General features: G+C 38.2%; 1 pseudogene; it reads right to left on the bottom strand.

Moving 5' to 3' along the window:
- LOC114039655 overlaps nucleotides 1-15,783 on the bottom strand; it is a 34,933-nt pseudogene extending 19,150 nt beyond the window's left edge.
- Nucleotides 15,784-16,153: the final 370 nt, after the last annotated feature.

Here is a 16,153-nt window from a genome sequence, read left to right as displayed (position 1 = left end):
CAGAAGGAAAGCATTAGCAGGAGGTAGGGGCCGGGGTGTCCTCCTACAGAAGGTAGGATTGGAGCAGAGTCTTAAAGGGAATTTAAAGGTAGAGATAAGAAGAGAGAGCATTACAAACATGGGGGACAGCAAGTTAAAAGGCATGGAGTCAGTAGATGGAGGGAATTTCAACAAAGGACCACATGACAATGTAACCAAATTGCAAAAAGTATTGGTCTCAAATTTTGACATGGCCAAGTCTCTTTTAATGATCATGTCCTTCAAGACAGTGACAATAAGAGTGGAGCTTCATCCTGACTTCCACCACAACCCTGAATTGTATTCTTTATTCCTTACTGTTTAACACTGCATAGATATTTTGGGTATCTGATGTTCCACCACCATTTAACTCCCAATAAAGTGACTTGATAGTGAAAGGGTGAAAAGGTAAGCATTTCCCTCCAAAACTGCAGAGAATATACCATTGCACTTAGTTCATTTTCCCATTAATTATAGTCTGGTTTTTGGATGACCTGAAATAAAATTTGGTAATCTCTGTTAATGTCCCAATTTCAGTATATTTCTTCTCCTCTTTGAACTGAGGTAGAGAATATTTCTCAAATGTTCTATCTTCCCAATCAAAGTAGTAAAAAAAAAATAATAATATAGACAGATGTGGTTAATGGGGAGCTTCAGACTGATCTGCCGATGGATGGTAGCCTCAAGGTTCTAGGGCAAATCTGGCCCATCTGCAAGAAAGCTAAGGTCATAATAGCAGCTGGGGCAACAACAATTATTGTGGAATTCCCACAGATCCAGATCCTTTTTTGCTGAATGAGTTCTGTTTAGTGGCTATCCCTTGATACTACCTGGTGGTTAATTAAGCCTTTCCAACTTGTCAGGATTTACTAAAGCCTATGTTCTGCTAGCATAGCCTTAAGAATCAAGAGTCATCAATGAAAGTCACCTCACTGATGAGACATCGGGGCAGGATTTTATTGGAGGATATTTGTCTTAGGGAGTAAAGCAAACAAACCAAAATAGCAACCATAACAAAAACCAACAACAAAAGTCGATAAATCAGATTCAACAACTATGACAAAAACCAACAACATAAGCTAATAAGTCAGATTCTACATTCCAATTCTCATGATCAGTGGAAACAATTCTTATTGTTTAGACATGCCCTATAAGGTGAAAGGCCAAGGATCAAAGGCTTCAACGCAGAACTCTATCAGTTTGGCAAGTAACTGAATAAAAATAAGAAAATAAATGACATGCTCAAATGAATTTACCATTAACTTCTCCCATGCAGCAAAAGTGCATTGTCTACTGTAATAGCTGGCATTTATATGGAAATGAGGATGGCTCAGGGATAGAATGCATTATTACTTTCTGCTAGAATATACTGACCCTGTCCTCTGTGCTGCTAGGAACTCGAGTCCTAGATGGATGTGACTCTGAGTGAGTTTACAATAAAGAAAATTGCAAGTGTTCTCACACATGCGCAAATCTCCACACATATGTACTTATACAATTCCCATGTATTCTCAACATATACTTCAAGTCAGAATTGTATGGTGGAAAGATGAATGCAGCTGGGGTCAAAATTCTATCTCCTCTATCACAAAGTCCCTTTGTGACCTTGGGAAAGCTACCTCAATTCAATTTTATTCAGCAAGTATGTGTTGAGTGCCTACTTAGTCCTAGGCACAAAGTTACACAAATGCAACGGGTTTCTCATCTCATGCTTCCTACTTCCACTTGTACATAGCAGGGCACATGATTGTGATTCCCTTTAGGATTCTAGGATAACCTTGAGGGACTGAGGTGGCAAATACTATGGCTTCTGAGTCCCTTTCAGTATTCTCCCCATTATCAATCAGAATCAATTGAATGTCATTTGCTTTTAGAAAAGGGATTTAGTGAGAAGACACAAGAACAGTAATTACAAACAAACAGACAAAACATTCTACCCAAAACTTCGGGCACATTCTCCCTTTGTGTATACAAGATTCAGCTCAGCAGCTATGATGATGACCTTGCCTTCCTTCAGATGGACCAGATCTACCCCTAGAACCTTGAGGCTACCATCCATAGGCAGATCAACCTGACGCTCCCCATTAACCACATCTGCCTATACATTTCTTACTACTTTGACTGGGAAGATAAAATGTACTCAAACTCAAAAGTACAAAGTTAATGAGGCACATAGGTAAGGAATGGACAGAATCAAGGGGAACCCCCGAATTTTTGGCCCTGACTTTGCGGAACATTTCTGAATTTCACCTTAGTTATTGCTTTACTGAAGTAGCTAGGTAGTACAATGGATAGAGTGCTAATCCTGGTGTCAGGAAGACTTGAGTTCAAATCAAGCCTCAGACACATATTTTCTGTGTAACCTTAGGCAAATCACTTAATCTCACTTTCCTCATCTTTAAAACTGGGATAATCTGAATCCTAAATCCCTAAATCTCAGGGGTATTATGAAGATCAAATGAAATTACATTTGTAAAGCACTTTGTAAAATTTTAAACACTATATAAGTGCTAGCTAATATTATTACTATTTTAGAGTTCCAAGTATCAGTGCCTTTCTCTAGGTCATAGCCTACCCTTCTCTCTTCAGTCAATCAATAAATATTTATTCAGCACCTATCATGTCCCTGAAACTGCCGCTGCCAGTCTTGAGCAACTGATATCCCTCATCTGTCTGCCAGCTTTTCCTCTGTTGTAGGCCAAAAACGTTTGAAAGCTGACTGCCACTGATGCTGGGATCTCACATGATTCTGATGAATCTTCAGAACTCAATAGCTGCTGCTTAAATGATTCTATCCCTAGAACTCAGTCACCTAAGATCTGGGGAGAATAAATACAAAGCAAATAGGGAGACTCTGTCCTCCTGCTGAGGAATGAAAAATGAAGCTCGTGGCCCCTTCCCCACACAGGTGCTTACAGAAATTTTTACCTCATTCAGGGCCAGGAAGGACAATAATGAGAGATTCGCTGGCCACGTCTCTTGTGTGCCCTTTCAGTTTTAAAGTGTATCCTTGCCATTGCTTCTTCAAGCTCTGTAGTGAAGCAGAAGATTTTTCATCATCTTACTGTACCCACCCTTCAATAAGGAGTCTGTGAATCCTCAAAGTTGCATTTGCTAGATTGGAAGCAGACAGGAAATATCTCCTGGCAGGTTCTGTATAACTTACCAGCAAGGGCAAATATGAGCAGTCTCTAAGGACTAGGCCAATCATTTAATTATACAAAGACGAAATCAAACACTGTCTACTCAACAAGCTTACATTATAGGGGAAAACAACATGTACCAGATAAATATATATATGAAGTATATAAAGAAAATACAAAGTAATTTTGGAGGGGAGTGAGGAGTGAGGAAGAGTACTAGGAACCAGGAGCATCAGAAAAGGTCTGCTATAGAAAGTAGCCCCTAATTCGTTTGTTAAAGAAAGCTAAAGCAAAAGTTAGAAAAAAAAACATTCCATGTTTGGGGGACAGACAGGATAAAGACATGGGAAGAACAGATTCCACATCACTTATGTAGAGGTGTGCTAGAACCAGCTATTACTTACTCATTGTAAAATTTTCGATGTGAGCATTTATACCTTGGAAATTGGAAAATGCAATAATCACTCACTTTGGAAATGGTTAGCTGCCTTTGGAGGAAAGTAGTCTTGGGTCCCAAAGCCTGGGAACACATAAGGAGGGAAAAGTCTGAGAGAGTAGGCTTATAATCCGCATCTTCAGCTAAGCCTCAAGAAGTCTCCAGCAGAGAAGGTTTCTGGACTTCTGCAAGGGCCCATGTGTGGATTACACTCCACCAAATCAACCTTTTCTCAAACGCTTGACTCAGGATTTGAGGACTAATTATTCAAATTTCCTATTTAACAAAAAAAAAAAACGCTGATCTGAAATCCAAAGATCTGTGTTTGAATCCTTGTTGTGATGTTTTCCTTGAGTCCTTATTTTCTGTGTGACCTTACTTAAATCACTTAATTTCTCTGGGACTCAATTTCCTCATTTTCATTCCGAAAAATGAGGGATTGGTCCAGATGACCAAGAAATATCTGTCAGCTCTAAAATGATCATCCTGTGATATATCCATTGTGGCTAAAATTCTGTTTTTGTCTACTTTCCATCCCACTGGTTGTTTACTGCCTGTATCAAGACTTTACAATACAAGCTCCATGTCCCTACTGGCTATTTCTATATTTTTCTCCCCGTTCAACTCTTCCTTAAGCCTATGTCAGCTGTACTCTGTACTCTGACTTACCTATTTACATGTAAGAGATATTTTATCTTAGCACTCTTCCTCAAATATTCCTTTAATCTACCTATCTTATTTAAAATCTGAACATATAACACCCTTTTAAAAAAAGTCTCTCTAAGGGATAAAACTCCTTCTATAATCTCCCCGAGTAATAGAGGCAGGGATAGCAGTCAGTATTGTCCTTTTCAGACCATTCTAAGGACTAGTATTGGCTAGGAAACCTGATCTTCTTATTCACACCTCATTGCTAATGTGTCAGGGGCTCTAAGAATACCACAGGTTGCTTGACAATCAAGTAGGAATAATCATAAAGAGATGATATCTGAATGCTCAGGAAGAACACAGCTATATTACTCCTGTACACTGCTATAACATGTTTTTGAATGAATGGAGGGGGGAACTTAGACCTACAAATAGCCACATTGAACATGAAATGGGCATTTTTGTTTCGAAAAGGGATTGTGCATAATGATAATACTGGAATTCAACAAATTTGTCTTTACTTTTCAAGTGTTCTCCAAAGGAATTCACATTGGAGGGTTTTTGCCCATCATGCAACCCTTCCCAGATTAAGATTCTTCAGGAATGCCTGGCTGCCATCGCCTTTAGCTATGGACATATGTGAGGTGAGGTATACATCTCTTAAAAATTCAGCAGCCATGTGGGGAGCTCAGGCTGCATTCACCTTGGCATCAGAGGACTGATCAGTGCCCTCAAATTCAATCTTCCTTTCCTTATCCAAATTAAGTACTGGGAAGTTCATCAATTTTACAACTGTTCTCAAACATTTGCAAATAAGGAGTATCAGGCCTTTTCTTCCTAGGAGGTTTATAGAGGAATGATAAAGTTGGATGCAGGTAATGGTAACTGGGAGAAAAGATGCTGCAATGGCAGCACCAATTTCTAGCTTCTCAGACCTCTCTCAGTAAGAAAAAAATATACCTACTTTCCAGTAGAAGTCAACATCACAGCCTTCAAACATCCTGCAAAGATAACACTTTCGTAGAAAAATGAGATTACTGAATGACTGTCTCAGTCTCAGCTGCATCCCACCTTGTCAAAAAACACTTTTAATTACTTTAATTCCACCCCACACCAGCTGTCTTTTGCTGATCCTTCACATTCTTATTTAATGGCAAATAGTATTTTTTAAAGTGTTTTTTTTCCTTTCCATGATACCCATGTTTCATCAATCTGGTTGGTTGTTTTCTGATACCTTTTCTGTGCTCTCCACTCCCACCCTTAATATTCTTTTTGATAATCTGTGTCCAATTTTGCTAAGCAAAGTTTCCTATCTAAGCATCTTTAGGGTGGGTTGATTATTCTGTTCTTATAAAACCAGTTACAATTAGAAAGGAATTACATGACCAGCTATCATCTTTTCCAATGGTTTATTAATTGTTAACTTTCCCTCCTTCTCTCTTTTTACATTATAGGATAAATTCAGAATTAAATTTTACATTACCAGGGATCTGTGAGGCAGCATTGTTTCTAGATCAAGTCTGCTTACCACCTCCATCCTTTCTCTATTTTCAGTATACATAGGAAACCAAATTAAGACTAAAAAAGGCATACTGTCATGTAATCTATGTGGGTACATTTGGTGGTGGTGGGGAAGGTGAGTGGGAAGCAGGAAGTGAACAAATTTATATCCATATAATGTCTAGAAGAAAAGCAATATAGAATGGTAAGGCAGCAAGAATTGTCCTTTCATGATAAATAGTCATTTTTCACAGAATGGATAACCCATAATCCATGAACCTAGGTTGTTGAGGTCACCTGATATCTTTAACTTCCTTTCATCTGTGAAAAGGAAAAGAGCAAAGTCTGAGTTGCCAAAGTAATTAAGATTGGTGTGTGACAACTCTGAATTTCTCTAGCAAGGAGTTAAAAGTATAGGGCATAGTCAGTTTTGGATTAGAGGATCAGAGTTTTAGAACTGGTAGGGATTTTAGAAGCAATTTAATACAACCACTTTCAGTTTTACAGATAAGAAAATTGGACTGAAGAGGTTAAATGTGCCTCCACTTCCTGTTTAGTAATTTCAGTTCCTGAAATAATAGGGGCAGGTATTTCCGTGGAGGCAAGTAGTACAATGAATCAATGCAATTAAAATAATTGGCTACTGAATTCGAGGTATGCTTCTTGGTGCTAGGAATATCAAAATAAAAAAAAAATGGTCCTTGCTCTAGAGATGTGTACACTATACTGTAATAAAGTAAAGCACCAGAGTTTCCTAGAGAGGTCAGCTCATTTGAGCACTGATCTATAAAACTGCTGTTGAAAATGAGGAATATGGAAGCAGCTAGGTGACGCAGTGGTTAGAGCACCGGTCCTGGATTCAGGAGGATCAGAGTCCAAATCTGGCTTCAGACACATAACACTTACCAGATGTGTGACCCTGGGCAAGTCACTTAACCCCATTGCCTAGCCAAAAAAAAAATGAGGAATATGTCATCTAGTGTTCTAACTGGTTGGTCTGGAACAGAAAAGGGTTCAGATGACTACAATTTGATCATGGATGCCCCATCTTATAAAAATCAGCAAATCCCTCTTAGCCCTCAACTGAACTGTAAGTATCTTAATGTTAGGGACCATTTCTTTCTCTCTTTCTTGCAAGGTAATCAGGGTTAAGTGACTTGCCCAGGGTCACACAGCTAGTAAGTGTCAAGGGTCTGAGGTCACATTTGAACTCAGGTCCTCCTGACTCCAGGGCAAGTGTTCTATCTACTGTACCACCTAACTGCCCCTAGGGATCATTTCTTAGAGAGAATCAGAACTTCATAGGGGAAAGGAGCCTCTAGTCCAAAGATCCTCCCAAAGGATTTATTCTATGAAATACCTGGTAAATGGTAAGTAATTGCATGTATTCATTCCTAAAGTATATACTATTTTCTCACAATAAAATGTAAACCCTTTGAGAGCAAAGGCTGTCTCATTTTTTGTCTTTGTATTACTAGAGGCTAGTGCAATGTCTAACACATAGTAGCCACTTAATAAATGCTTTATTAATTGAATCAAGTCACTTTCCTCCTTGTGTGAGATTATCTGGTATATTGGGAAAAACACCAATTCCATAGTCCATGGACCTGGGTTCAAACCTCTCTTCTGATACTGATTATTTGCTTACCCATGTGTTAATCACTTAAACTCTCTAGGCCTCAGTTTCCCCAAGTGTCAGGTGAGAGAATTGAATATATTGGTGTCTGCTTTTCCTAACATCTCTAGACATCAGGATCCTCTACAATCCTTCATAGTCCTTCAGGACTTTGAGGACTTATAATTCATCACTGTAGGAACTTCTGCCAGCTATGTTAATCATGTCTTCTCTAAGACTTAGTAGATTGTCTGTGAGAGTTATAGACAAGAAAGCTTGATGTGATTTTAAAAGCACTAAATTTGAAGTAAGAGAGATTTGGGTTCACATTCCATTTCTTCTACTTACTACCCGTGTGACTCTGGATAAGTCTTTTCAACTCCTTGGGACTCAGTTTCTCATCTATAAAATGAGGAGGTTAGGCCAAATGATATCCAAGGTCCCTTCCAGCTTTAAGTCTGTGACCCATGATCTATAACCAAACCTGATGATGGGTCATTCCAAACTAGGCTAGTCTGGTTCATGGAAGTGGGCCTTTATTCACTCCATCATTGGGCCCATCTGAGAAGCCTTTCATATTTGGTAGAATCTGCAATAGCTGGCATTACTGTGGCATAAGATTGGTGAATAATCATCAAGGTAGGATTTTAGTAGGGTTTGTACATTAAAAGCTCAATAAATATTTGTTCATTTATTGATGGATTGGTCCTTTTGCATGCTGACACACACCTCAGAGCAACATATGCCTCTGCTGACTCCAAAGAGTTTTGATACTCATGAGCCCCCCACAGTTACACTTGCTCAAAGGATAAATAGATTTAAGCAATAAGGTGCAAAGAGTTAAATTCAAAACTAGGTTCTCTTTCTTCCCAGAATTCATGGCCCTCAGCTTCCACAATGACATCTTTCCTACACAGCAGCCAGATCTACTGCTGAGCAAAATACACCAATAATGAGGGACTAGAAATCCACACCCCATGTGCCATTTTGTTAAGTTCATTAGTCAACATGGGTTGTCAAGCCTTGCACTGACTGAATCCTCACCACTAGGGAGACACATGCTGCCTCCTCTGTTTTTCATCTTCTGAGGCCTAAATTGGAGTGCACTTACAGTATTCTATACAGGCTAAAGATTCCAGGGCTGTACTGTCTTTTTTTTTTTAGAAAAAATTTTGTCCTCTCCATTTCAAGGTCTGGGGATGCTGTTTTCCTTGACATATGTTGCAATAACCTCCACTCATTTTCTCAAAGGTATGGAAGCAGGCTATTATTTGCCTCACCTCCAAACAATATAGAACTCCTGTGAATGAAATTATAGGTCTTTGGAATACAGGAATAACTGCACCAAGTTCCAACTGTACCATGAGGCATTAAAGGGGGACCCAAGTTCAAATCCTGACTCTCCTATGGACACCTGGGAATGGCCTTGCACAAGACGCATCTCTGAGCCTCAGTTACTGCTACATCTTGAGTGCATCAGCCTAGATGACTTCTATTGTCCCTTTCAGATAAAAATCCCTGATGCTATGAAGTTTGCTGAATACCCTTGTTCCTCTCCTGCCATGGAGATGTGTGTTACTTTGCAAGGCTGCTTAAAATGGTAATGAAACGCCCAGAAAATAACTTTCACATCTGAGAATTAAGGTGCTGACAATTTGTGATTTTCAGTGATATAGCAGGGAGAGAAAAGTGCTGTGAGAATAATTATTGTTTAACTGTTAGAGAGCCTACACTTCTTCCTTATAATTGCCATTTTCACTGACAATTATGATGCAAAGCTTTGATTGAATAGATCTGTCTCCATTTAGAACTGTTAATTATGGTGATTTTATCACTTGATAAACTTCCTAAAACCTTGGCTAAACTTACATAGGTCTGCAATTGCAGGGTCCATGCTATGGTCCGAAACTAGAATTTTAGCTTTGGGTATCTTGGATATTCCTTCCTGGTTACAAGTTTGCTGGTAGCCTTGAATGAAGCCTTAAGAAGCCCAGCTTAACTGCACTTTGAGTGAGAATAATTGCATGCATATTTCTCCATCTTGTGAACATTCACAAATGGGCTTTGATTCTCTAAAATGGTCTTCTGATGATGACCTCTTTTTATGTTCTAGTGTTCTTATCTCAGGAATAAGGAATTATTACTCCCCAGTTCAGAGAAGATAAATGATTTCTTGTTGGTTCAACAAATCTCCAGCTTTTATTTCCTTCTGTAGAACTTCAGCCTTCTCAGGCAAATCTTAGTTTATTTCATTATCCCAACTACATTAGTCCACCTTGATCTTTCCCTCCCTAACCTCCTATGGAACTTGTCATTTGTACCACTCATTATGGTACTTAATACACGCCACCAGTCAATGTTATTTGACTGCCTATGACTTATCTCCCCAGCTATAATTTAAATCACTAGGAAGAAAATATTGTACAACCAGGTCTTGATGAGTACTGATAACAAATCACATGATAAGTCACATCTATTTGAATTTTCAGTATTCGAAATTCAAAATTTGGTAAATGGTTCCAGCCCGATGGAAAAACAGTGCAAATTCTAATAAGGTAACCATTTCAGGGGATTCATTATTTGCACTAATCAGCACCCATGTAGCTATTTATCTTATGTTTCTGCATCCTCTGTATCCTTCTAACACAATTATGTACCCAAAACCTGAAGCACATCAGCTTCCTAGTAAACACTAACCAGTTAGGATTAAATTAAATTGACTTCTATTCAGTCAATTTCTCTCATTGAGACATGACTTCAATAATGGAATGCCATATAACAATCAACTGAAAGAACTGGGGAGGTTTATTCTGGAGAGGAAAATACTTAGGGTAGATATGATAGTTATCTTCAGGTATTTGAAAGGATATCATCTAACATGGTGCATTTGTTGGAACATGAAAATTTGAGTCACAAGTCCTGAATTCAAATCCTTGGGTAAGACACTTAAGCTCAGTTTCTTCATTTAAATGATGAAGAGGTTGGACTAGATGATATCTCCAGTCCTTTCTAGCTTTAGATAAATGATCCTATGAGCTATGGAAGAATAATTTGGCATGTTCTTCTTGGCACCAGAGCATACAACAAGTAGCAATTCTTGGAAGTTCTAGGTTTATTGTAAGGGATGAGGGGAGCATTTCTAACATTTAGCTCTATCTCAAAGCAGATTGGAAGTTTCAGGACTCTGTAGATTTCCCTCACTTGAGGATTTAAATCCAAGGATGGCTGGTCATCCACCAGGTATTTGTAGAGTGAATTCTTGTTCATGTATGGATCTCTGATTTTCTGTCCAGCTTTGATATGATATAATATGTTAATTTGTTCATTTAAGATACATGATGATCTCACAAAAATTTCCTTGTAACTTGAGCAAATGAATTATATACATTGCAAGAGACAGAAAATGTCAAGCCAATGACCTTGCAGCCTTAATGTGTAATGCTTAATAAAGCCTGTTTACGTGACTTAGGCAACTCAGCTGCTGCTGTGCATCTCATTTGAGAAGATGGACTGTCAGCAGAAGGTGAAAGAGCCTGACAAATCAAAGTAGTTTAGAGCTGAGCATATGGCCACTTACTTGGAAGACTTACACAGTTAAATCCTTTGTCCTTCTCAAGCAGTGTCAAAAACAGCAATGGAAAAGCAAGAAAGAGGAGAAAACAGGATTATTCTTAGACTTTACTTTTTAAATTCCTTGGTGACAAAGAATGGTTAGCTCATAGATCTCTTCATAATCTGGTCTCTTCTCACCTTTCTAATATTGCACCTCACTCTGCTCCATGTACTCTATAATCCTGTGACACTGGTGTCCTTGGGTGATTCTGACTCATGACACTGTATCAGTTAAATCTGAATCTTTTCACTGGTTGTCCCCTATGTCTGAAACTCTCTCCATACTCATTTTTACTTCATGGTGTAAAAAGGTTTTGAAGCGTGCCCAGATCACATCACACGGAGACAGCAATGTGGGAGAAACTAAGAACCCACTTCTGGGAGGAGACATTTCCCTACCAATTGGGGGAATGGGGTGGGGTAACTTTGCTTCATTGACTGCATAGTCAGAACAGGTTGCATATTTAAAGCTACCAGACTGAGACACTCTCATGCTTTCCCAAGGCATCTAGAAAAGGTAAAAGTCCAAGTTCATCTAAAGCAGGCGTATCATGCACTGACCATGCTACAAATGAAACAACTACCTTTTCTCCTCTCCCTTTTAGACTATCCAACACAGAGTTGGGAATTTATTTTTCCCTTTCAGTTAAAATGCATAAATGGAATCTCCAGACCCAGAACTGAACTATGGTGACCTTGGGGGCAGGATTCCAGTCTAGCTGTTGCTGCCAGGCAAGTAAGGAATTTCTAAAACAAAGGGTGACTGGAGCTTGAGCCCAAGGGAAATTTTAGACTTGGAAATTGATGGGACTGTGCTATGTAGGAACTGAGCTAAGCTGTGAAACCATTCCCCTTCTCCTCTGGAGAGACTAAGGTGGTGCAAGGAGATTATGCCTCCAGGTGTTGGGGGAATGTTTGTATCTTTATTCTTGCTATATATTTGAAGTACATATTCATTTGTAAAAATTAATCTGACTGTTAAGTACTTAAATATAAATGGGGTTCAGGGGCCACCTAGAATTTTGTGAACACCATTGGTTGAAATGTATGTATATATGTATATGTGTATGTATGTGTGTGTATATATAAATATATATATATATATACACATTATACACACACATACATCTTGTTTGTCTTTTTCTATCTGCATGCCATCTTTCCCATTAGAATGCGAGCTCCTTAAGGGTAGAGACTATGTTTTCATTTTCTTTGTATCCCCAGTGTTTCGCACAGCGCCTGAAAATAGTTGGTATTTAATAAATGATTGCTGACTTGATCTAACAATGTTGATCTTTTTGCATCATCAAGTAATTTTGCTAATCCAAAGATGAGGCTCATGAAAAACTGAAAAAAAGGGATCAATTAAATCTACAAATATCAACTTACATAGTGGTATGATGAATCATATGGTTGTTCTCCATGAACATGAACTCTGGATCAGGTCTTTCACAATCCGATCTTCCTATAGCATACCTTTCAGCTTAAATTATCTTTATGGAACACATGAACTGTGGTTATTATGAGGCTGTTATCATGGAGTTCAAGAGATAAGTCAGGGAAAGAACATAGGATCATAGTGTTACAGTTTGAAGATACTTCAGAGGTCATCTTGTCCAACCCCTTCATTTCATAAATGAGCACACTGAGGAAAAGAGAAATAAAGTGAGTTACTCAAAACCACATAGCCATTAAGTAGGAGAAATTTAAATTGAATTCAAATCCTAAACTTAAAATGTAAAAGTTATCTTTCAAAAGTTAATTGAAATTAGTTGTGCTGGCATCACTGTTCCTGTAACCATTGACCCATTTTCAATATGACTAAAGATAATGAGAGAGAGACAGAGACACAGAGAGAGACAGAGAGACAGACAGAGACAGACAGAGACAGAGAAAGAGACAGAGAGAGACAAACACAGAGAGTGTTAAGGCTTGCATGTAGAGTTGCATCTATCATTTTCATGAGCTCAAATTAAACTCTCTAGTTTATCTTTGCTTTTCCTCTGAGGATGTTCTGAAATTATGACCCTAATGGCAATCTAGTTTGTGAAAGGTATGAACAAATAGACCATGTTTGCATTTTTAAACTTCCCTCTTTCTTATACTTTGTTTCTTATACCTTGCTCTTATACCTTTCCTCATCTATCCCATATGCCCACAAGAAGCTCTAAGGCAAAAAGGATGGAGAGCCAGCCTTGCAAAAACAAAGATCTCCTTCAGGACCTGCCCCTGGCAAATGGTGGCTGTAGGACTGTGGGCAAGTCACTAAAATTCTCAGTGCTCTAGGCAAGTCTCTAAGTTTCCAAGAATGGGTTGATCTGTATTAGAAGAAGGTTTTTCCTCAACTGGGACTTCTGCACAGCACTGAAACCCCAGGTTTAGTCCTTATATTTATGTTCTCAATGCGATTCTTTTCTTCTGCATTTACTCTTGTATTTTCCAAAGACATGAAGCCCATGATTACTTGACAGGTATCACAGTTAATTTAGGTGAGTGTACCCTTTAGCTCTGACACTTCCAAACTTTAGGGTGGCAGGCACACTGACTTCAGTACTAAACTTTGGTTTGCATTGCAAAATATTCAAGTCAATTCACACCTAGTCCATCCTTTTCCTGAGTGCTGACTGTGCACAAGAATTATTTTTTTTCCTTTTCTGTATGAATCCTCTGGAGCTAGTCCATAGTCCCTTGGTAAGAGTCAGCTAATAGTAATTCTATATGGAAAAAAATAAAACATGAATATTATCCAAATGCTCATTGGTAGCAACAGTAGGAATGTTTATCATAAGTGATCAGACAATCTGAAAAATGCCATTATTCATAAACTGAAGAAATGATCATACTGAGGTCAGAGAAAATAGCTGGAAGGTTTAAACTGATATGACCTTCTTGGAACATATCTGTCCATTTGGTTTTTCCATTTGATCTTTTTAAAAACAGATTTATCCCTATATTATCCAGGAAAAAACAACCACCAAAATATACATCAAACTAATACAGTTTTTCTCCAAGATTTTCAGTAGTTTTTTTTTTTCCAAAGGAGGGCCCCTTGATCTAAAACAATGGTTAGAGGGATTAACTTGACTAGGAAAGCTGCTACTACCAGCAGACCCTCAGAAACCTGACAATACATAAAGGGTCACAGTGGGGTGGTATCACAGTACCATACAAAATGATCAAGTCATAACAATTTTTATATCACCTTCCCTTCGTTCCTCCTAGTAGGCATCTAATTCACAATTAAGCCATTATTCATGAAAGGAACATTGAGATACCATCACATAAAATACACATTCATTGTCTTTTCTGGAGTTCTGTATTCCAGAACAAATAAAAACTGTGACGCTTAGAGGCATAGAGGATTAAGATACGGCCTTTGAGATGTGATAATAGGAAATGCTGATATATGTGAATTAGCAAAAAAAAGGAAAAACAAAAAGTTATCCCAAACTTGGGGGAAATGGATATCTTAATACCCTTATTACCACATGACTGGCAGCTATGAGATGTGAAGTAATATTTGGTTCAAATAAAGAGTACCAGTCATATTTTTCTTGTTTATAAATGACTATAAATAAAAACATATTTCAAGAAAGTTTCCAAGAGGTAATTTTCAAATGCATCCTAAAATTTGAATATTGCTTCACATGGACATTCAACTTTTGGGCATTTCCAGTTGTGTGAGAGTGTGTGCTTATATTTATACATATACATATATAAAGATATACCCATATATATAGGTATGTATATATTATATATATATACACATAAATACATATGCATATGCAGATACACATATGTTCTCATATTTGCTCTTATTCTTCCAACAACATAAAATATGACACCCTGCTTAAATATAAGTTGCTTAGAGTGATTTGTCTGTTTTTTTAAAAGAAAATTCACAGTTCCTCAACAGTAGTTAAAATTCCACTTCACCTGCTGTTGGTGAAATTACTTCCCCTGTACTTATATGAGGTAGACATCCCAACTGGGTTAAAAAAAATGGTATGTGATGAAAAAGTTTTAAGGTTTTTTTTTCCTTTTTTGAACAGAGGGCCCCTTTCTGCTTTGTTCTTTGGGTGAGGTAGATAACTTACTCAAAGAAGTTTTTTGAGGTGACCTGCCTGATCATTCTGATATCTCTGATCTGCCCTCCTGAGAATAAGGTAGAGATGAGTAGCCATAGGCTCATCCCACTTCACAGAGGAAAGTTGAAGTGGATGGCTATGGTTCTGCTTCGCGTCTTCTCTGAGAACTAGTAGGCTGCTGTGGACCAATTTTATGGGGGCAAGTAGCCACCATATGCATGGTGCTCTGATAGTAATGGCACTTCTTTGGCTGGGGAGGTAGATTGCATTCTTTTGCATGATGATCAAGGCCACCACAGTTGTAGTATCTGTTATTCCTGCCTATTGTAGTCAAGTCCAATTGTGTATTAGAACTATGTCTTGGCCAAAATTTTTGGGGTACAGCTAAAGCAGTCCTCAGAGGGAAAAATATCTTGATCTCCTTTTAGTTTTCTTTTTTTGCCGTGTTTTCCCTTTGGGTTGTCTCTCACTTCCTAAACAGAGGCTCCCTCAAGAACCAGTTACCCAAATTCATTTAAAGCCTTTGGAAGATTTTTAAAATGTGAATTCCACTGGTTCTCCTTTTAGGCTTCTAAATGCTTCCATACATGGATTGCTTTGGTGTACAAACACATCGACCTGAACATCCAAGGGGCTTCCCTCTCCGTTTATCGTGGAAATGAATCCAAACCCCATTTGCACATTGAATCATTTGCAGTAGCCTATTCTGTGCAAACCTAGCATTCCTCATCTTCTTGTTCCTGAAGCTTCTTGGATTTGTCCTTTGATGGAAGATGACAAAATGTATGGAATTACTATGATAATACCAAAAGGCATACGTTATAATATGAGGAGAAAGTTTAAGAGAGTGGGAGGAAAGAACTTTACAAAATCTTTTGAATCACATTTTCTAGAAGTAAGCAGTCATTGAAAAGGCGGGACTTGAAATGCTCTATAGATCAGATAGATCAGTGCCCACATTTCTGTGCATATGTGTATTTTTTTTATTTAACTTCATCTTTCAGCCACATCATTATACTATAAGATGCAAGAAATATAGTTAAACAGTGATTTCATTTCCAAAGGGAAATATTCAGTGAAACTATTCTCTCTT

Source organism: Vombatus ursinus, unplaced genomic scaffold (assembly GCF_900497805.2).
Source record: "Vombatus ursinus unplaced genomic scaffold, bare-nosed wombat genome assembly UNPS02000749.1, whole genome shotgun sequence".
NCBI lineage: Eukaryota > Metazoa > Chordata > Mammalia > Diprotodontia > Vombatidae > Vombatus > Vombatus ursinus.
Note: the sequence above shows the minus strand (reverse complement) of the source record. Positions and strands in the feature narration are given on the sequence as shown.